At 40.5% G+C, this 5,568-nt stretch overlaps 1 protein-coding gene across 1 annotated transcript in view; it reads left to right on the top strand.

The window, feature by feature from the left end:
- Positions 1 to 1,164: 1,164 nt before the first annotated feature.
- The window catches only part of PAK1 (p21 (RAC1) activated kinase 1), a 125,399-nt gene continuing 120,995 nt past the window's right edge, over positions 1,165 to 5,568 (top strand). The window contains exons 1-2 of the mRNA XM_042458265.1: positions 1,165 to 1,229; positions 1,701 to 1,813. The gene's annotated coding sequence lies outside the window, so the exon portion shown is untranslated. The remainder of the gene's footprint in view (positions 1,230 to 1,700; positions 1,814 to 5,568) is intronic.

Raw genomic sequence — 5,568 nt, 5'->3', positions numbered from 1 at the left:
CAGCTCTGGAGGCAGCTGGCTATGATAGTGCTGACCAGCTATCACCTCTCCCCAAAACAAATGCAGCCATGGATGCTGGCGAAACGTGACGAATAAACTCTTCTAGAACATGGCCACATAGCCTAAAGAACCCGCAAAAAATGATAGATGCCAGCTGTGAAAGCCTACGACTTCATATGCAGTGATAGGATAGGAGGGAGCAAGCTTGTTTTCTGCTGCTCCAGAGACTAGGGAGTTTATCACACGTGAGGAATTTCTCTTAATTTTGAATGAAAAGAAAGAGGGGCCAGAACGCATTCATGTAAAGTCGCTAGTTTAGCGAAATTATGTGAATGCTCACTGCATTCAAACTGGCTTCCCATTGCCCAAAAATAGCATGCCACTGCCTGAATTTGCGTGTGGCAGTCTATCATGCAATAGTGTGAAACCCCATGATTGCGTTCAGACTGACTTCCCATTGCCCGAATTTGTGTGTAGTGGGTTATCACGCAATAACGTTAAACCCCATGATTGCGTTCAGATTGCCATCGGATTATACTTCCAATTTTCCTTGTCTGATAAACTCCTAGGACCCGGAACAATGGATGCAAGCTCCAGGAAAAGAGATTCCACCTCAACATTGGGAGGAACTTCCTGAGAGTAAGGGTTGTTTGACAGTGGAACAAACTCCCTTGGAGTGCAGTGGAGTCTCCTTCCTTGGAAGTCTTTAAACAGAGGCTGGATGGCCATCTGTTGAGTATGCTTTGAGATTTTCTGCATGGCAGAATGGGGTTGGACTGGATGGCCCTTGAGGTTTCTTCCAACTCTATGATTCTATGATTCTGCTCCAAGGACCATCCAGTCCAACTCCATTCTGACATGTAGGAACACACAATCAAAGCACCCCCAGTAGATGGCCATCCTGACTCTGCTTGAAGACCCTCGAAGAAGGAGACTCCACTACATTCAGAGGCAGTGTCTTCCACTGTCAAAAAGTTCTTACTGTCAGGAAGTTTTTCCTAATGATTAGGAGAAATCTTTTTTTTTTCCTGTAGCTTGCATCCATTGTTCTGCGTCTTATTTTCTGGAGCAGCAGAAAACAAGCTTGCTCCATCCTCAATGTGACACCTTTTCAAATGTTTAAACAGGGTTATCATATCACCTCTTAACCTTCTCTTTTCCAGGCTGAACATAACCAGCTTCCTAAGTCTCTTCAGATTCCAGGATTCTGTAGGACGGAACTATGGCAGGTAAACTGGAATATACACTTGTACTGTATTGTGTGAAAGAGTCTGTGTTGCAACTGGCGTGCATGTTTAAAAACTCCTCCTCTCAAAATAAGGATACTGACCATGCATTAAATAACTCAAGAGTGTTTGGAATATATCTTCACTGTGAGTGTTAGAATGATTCTGAAACGCACACAGTTCTGCCAGAGCTGAGGAGGTTCACTAGTGCTACCCCCCTCCAAAAAAAAACAAACAAGAAAACTGAATTTGAGGCAGCCACATTTTATAACATAGAAGTTGTGTTTCTCTCAGCAACTTTGCAACTGGAGACTCCTGAGAACTGGAGCAAGGGAGACAAGTGTCTCACTGTACTGTAAAAATCTGAATGGTTCATGTATTTTGTCTCTTTGAATAAGCAGAAGGAGAGTTATTTTGTACCTTGCTGAAACTGAATGCTAATTGTCCATTTCTCTCTTGTATTTTATTTTTCAGGTGGTAATCTCTTCCACAGATTCTACATGTGATTCCACAAATTCTACTGAAGAGATGGAAACATGAGAGCATTTTACCAGTTGAAAATGCAACCGCCTTCCCGAGGTTAACAGGTAAATTGCCAGAGGCTGGAAACATTAACATTATTTTTCAAAAAAGAGCAATGAAAATGTTGTGGCACAAGTTACTGTCACATATTTATCTTGGTTTCCTATTCTGTCTGATTAATCAGGATGTACACATTCCGAAATGTTGGGAGTCTCTGGAAATAGACATGACTGCAGGATAAATTTCAGGATGAATATGTGCCTATGTGCAAAAGAGCAGTAATTCTCACTCTGTGCAGGAAGAAAGTGGTGCCATTCCTTATCATGACTTGAACAGTACGTTTCTGCTGATAGTACCTAGAACTGCTTTATAATTGCAATTATAATATTTATTTCTTAGCTGCTTCTCACTATGGATTGAGGTAGAGAACAACAGATTACAATGTGATAACAGATGGAAACATAACACCAGTTGAAAATACTAAGAAAGCATACCATTAGTCAGAAGAGCATGCATATTTTAAACAATCAATTCATGACATAACAACAACAACAATAATAAATTTATTTATATCACACTCCTCCGAATGATCAAAGCAGCTTACATTAAAATAAACCAATAAAATATAATATCAATACAATATCATATAACATTATAACCCTACTCCCCCCTACCCCTCCCATCAGCAATAATAAAATACAATTAAATTATCAATTATTAAAAATTATTATTAAGTTAACCCATTCATTCCTTGATTACTCCCCCAAGCCATGATTTCGAGTATATATACCAGTGTTTGCACATTAGCAATTTGATCTCGGTTCTACTAGGCATCCCAGTAAGCCATCCAACCCACTTGCCAAGGAAGCAATTCATAATTTAAAACTTATAATTTAAAAATCATCTGGATAGGCCTGTTGGGTGGGCCTTTTAAGCCACCAGTTATAACCACCACCAGTTCATGCTCTATGCAATTCATGCTCTATAAGCCACCAGTTCATGCTCTACGAAGATCTTCAATTTCTTTCTGCAAGTATTTGTGACAACCCAGGAGTCGCCCATATTTTAGCATATGATTTCCTATCATAGAGGGGTCTATGTGGTCTGTTTCAATGAGGACAGCTGTCACCTAGCAAAATGGAGGGACAGCTTCAAGCTGCATCACCTGCACAGCTAAGAACTGGTTTGGCAGGAAATCTACATCTTAGTGAATGACTGAAACATTTAAATTTAACTTGAATACTTTGAAGATGTGTGATTTCATCAGTGCTGGGCAGTTCCCTCCACTGATACAGATTACAGTTATCTCACACCATTGTCATGTTCATAGCTGCTGAGGCCAGTTCATCAACTGGAAGCTAACCTTCTGCCAATGAGACATTTAAATTAATTTTTTTTAAATTGTTGTTGTGTGCCTTCAGGTCATTTCCAACTTCTGGTGACCCTAAGGTGACCCTACCACAGGGCTTTTTTTTTTTGGCAAGTTTCATCAGAGGGGTTTTGCCATCCTCTGAGGCTTGGACAGTATATGATTTGCCAAAGATCATGGAGGGGTGGTGGTTACGGAACTGGGATTTTAATCCTGTTCTCCAGAGTCATAGTCCAAAACTCAAAGCACTATAACACGCTAGTCCTAATGAAAAATAATGAACACACTTAAAACACCAAGTGAAAGTCCCATATCTTTCCCTACCCCAAGTATGCATACCAAGTTTCAGATTGTGATACAGATAGACAGATGGATCTTTTTTATTATTATGGACTGAGCAACAGTGGCCCCAGGACAGTATTTTGCTATTGTTGCAAGAGACTGCTGTTTTTTCTGCTTCAGGTACCAGACTTTCTGGAAGCTGGCTCAGCTTGAAATGTCACTGACCACTTTCAGAAAACAGGCTGTCTTTGTCTTTTATAGCAAATGGGAAGTGCAAAATTCCACAACTGAGTTCAGTAACAGCCTTTGGGCTGGGTGTGAAAAGAAAGCTGGGTGTAGCGTCTTAATGGTGTGTAACTTAAATATCTCTCACCCAAAAAGCAGACAAAGAGGACATGAATAACCAAGTAAGAGGACAAAGGAGGGCATCAATTTGCATAAAAATGTATGGTTTCATTCCTACATTTCTCAGGATACTTCCATAGGTGCCGCCAACCTAATCATTGCTGGACTGTTCCTTCCATGGTCAACCAGGAAGATCAGCTGCATTTCTACAGAGAGAAGCGCACAGAGAAAGAGAGAATTCTTCTACCAAATTTCAAAATAAAATAAAATTAAAATTAATATGCAGGAGGATGTCTTCACTTTGCTTCTAACTGCAAAAATGCAGTCAGATATTGGTCAGCCACCTTCACACCTTCCCCAGTCACTAACTGGTTGTAGAGATGCAGTAAAGCAGAAATCAGGTTGTTACACAGGTGTGTGTGGGGGGAGGGCTATTGCATAAGGAGGTAGTGTATATTTCTTGCACAATGACCTAAAAACACATACATAGGTTTAACAGACGTTTACTCTTCTGTACGTCACCAGCAGGATTCTAGACTCAGTTCTAACTTATATGTAGAAATGTAAAATGACTACACACACTCGCACACACAGTGTGTGTGTGTGTGTGTGTGTGTGTATATATATATATATATATATATATCTGCAGAATTTCAGTACCACTTATTTGCATAGGGAACACTATGACCAGTGACCTGTCTGCCTGCTATACAGGCACTCACTGTAGATGGGCAACTTTAGTGATTCTGATCTCCCTCCTTTTTTAAAACAGACTGGGATCTAAAACAGACTAGGATGTACTGCAGAAATAATGCAGTTTGACACCACTTTAATTGCTGCGGCTCAATGCTACTGACTCCTGGGATTTGTAGTTTTGTGAGATATTTAGACTTCCCTGTCAGCAAGCTCTGTGCCACACCAAACCACAAATCGCTGAATTCCATAGGACAGAGTCGTGACAGTTAAAGTGGTGCCAAATTGCATTATTTCTGCCGTGCAGATTAGACTTTAGACTGGTCAGCCCTGCAAACTGAAGTTAGTTTTTTTAAAAAGAGGACTGTGCCCCAGTAGTCCTTCAGACAGAGGGTATGTGGCCACCCTGTTCTTAAGCCTGGGGAGTGTCTCGTAATTCCTCCCCTGAAATGTTGAAATTAGATTCAAAGAGCATATTATGAGCCTTCTGCCAGATTCAGAACCCATTTTTTGGTTGAAAAATCCTCAAAGTAAAGAATAATTGGAATGCTGGTTACTTTGTCGCAAACTCTTTCACCATCTTTCATGCATTCTTGGACTGACAGATAGCCTCCTTTGCTATTGTTCAACAGATAAAAGTGCTGGGGATTAGCAGCTGTGCTTTCCAGTTTCTCACTCCAGTGTTCACTGAAGCTTTACTGCTAATGATGGAAACTCTGAAAGCCTGCTTAAAACTATCATCATCGGCATCAGCAGACTGAGTATCTTATTATATTCATTCTTATAATTTCCTTGGAATGAAATATTATTAATTAATTAATTCAAGTCATACCCTGCTTAGAAGCAGAGATGGGTGAAAAAAATTCACACTCCATCTGGAGCACTTGTTTTTCACAAATTTGTCAGTTCTAGATCCCAGGGAGCATTAATAGTTGCACAGAATCAAAGATTTCATCCAGCTGTTCCAGTGGTGAAATATTCCCTTCTATGTAATGTTTAAGGCAGTGAGGTTCACCTTTCAGCTCTTGGGCCACATGTGGCCCATGGCCTGGTTTCAAGAGAACGTTGTTGTTAATTGCCTTCACATTGACTTCCACTCATGGTGACCTTGTGAATGAGACACCTCCAAGC

The sequence above is a fragment of the Sceloporus undulatus genome, chromosome 3 (assembly GCF_019175285.1).
Source record: "Sceloporus undulatus isolate JIND9_A2432 ecotype Alabama chromosome 3, SceUnd_v1.1, whole genome shotgun sequence".
In the NCBI taxonomy this organism is placed as follows: Eukaryota; Metazoa; Chordata; class Lepidosauria; order Squamata; family Phrynosomatidae; genus Sceloporus; species Sceloporus undulatus.
Note: the sequence above shows the minus strand (reverse complement) of the source record. Positions and strands in the feature narration are given on the sequence as shown.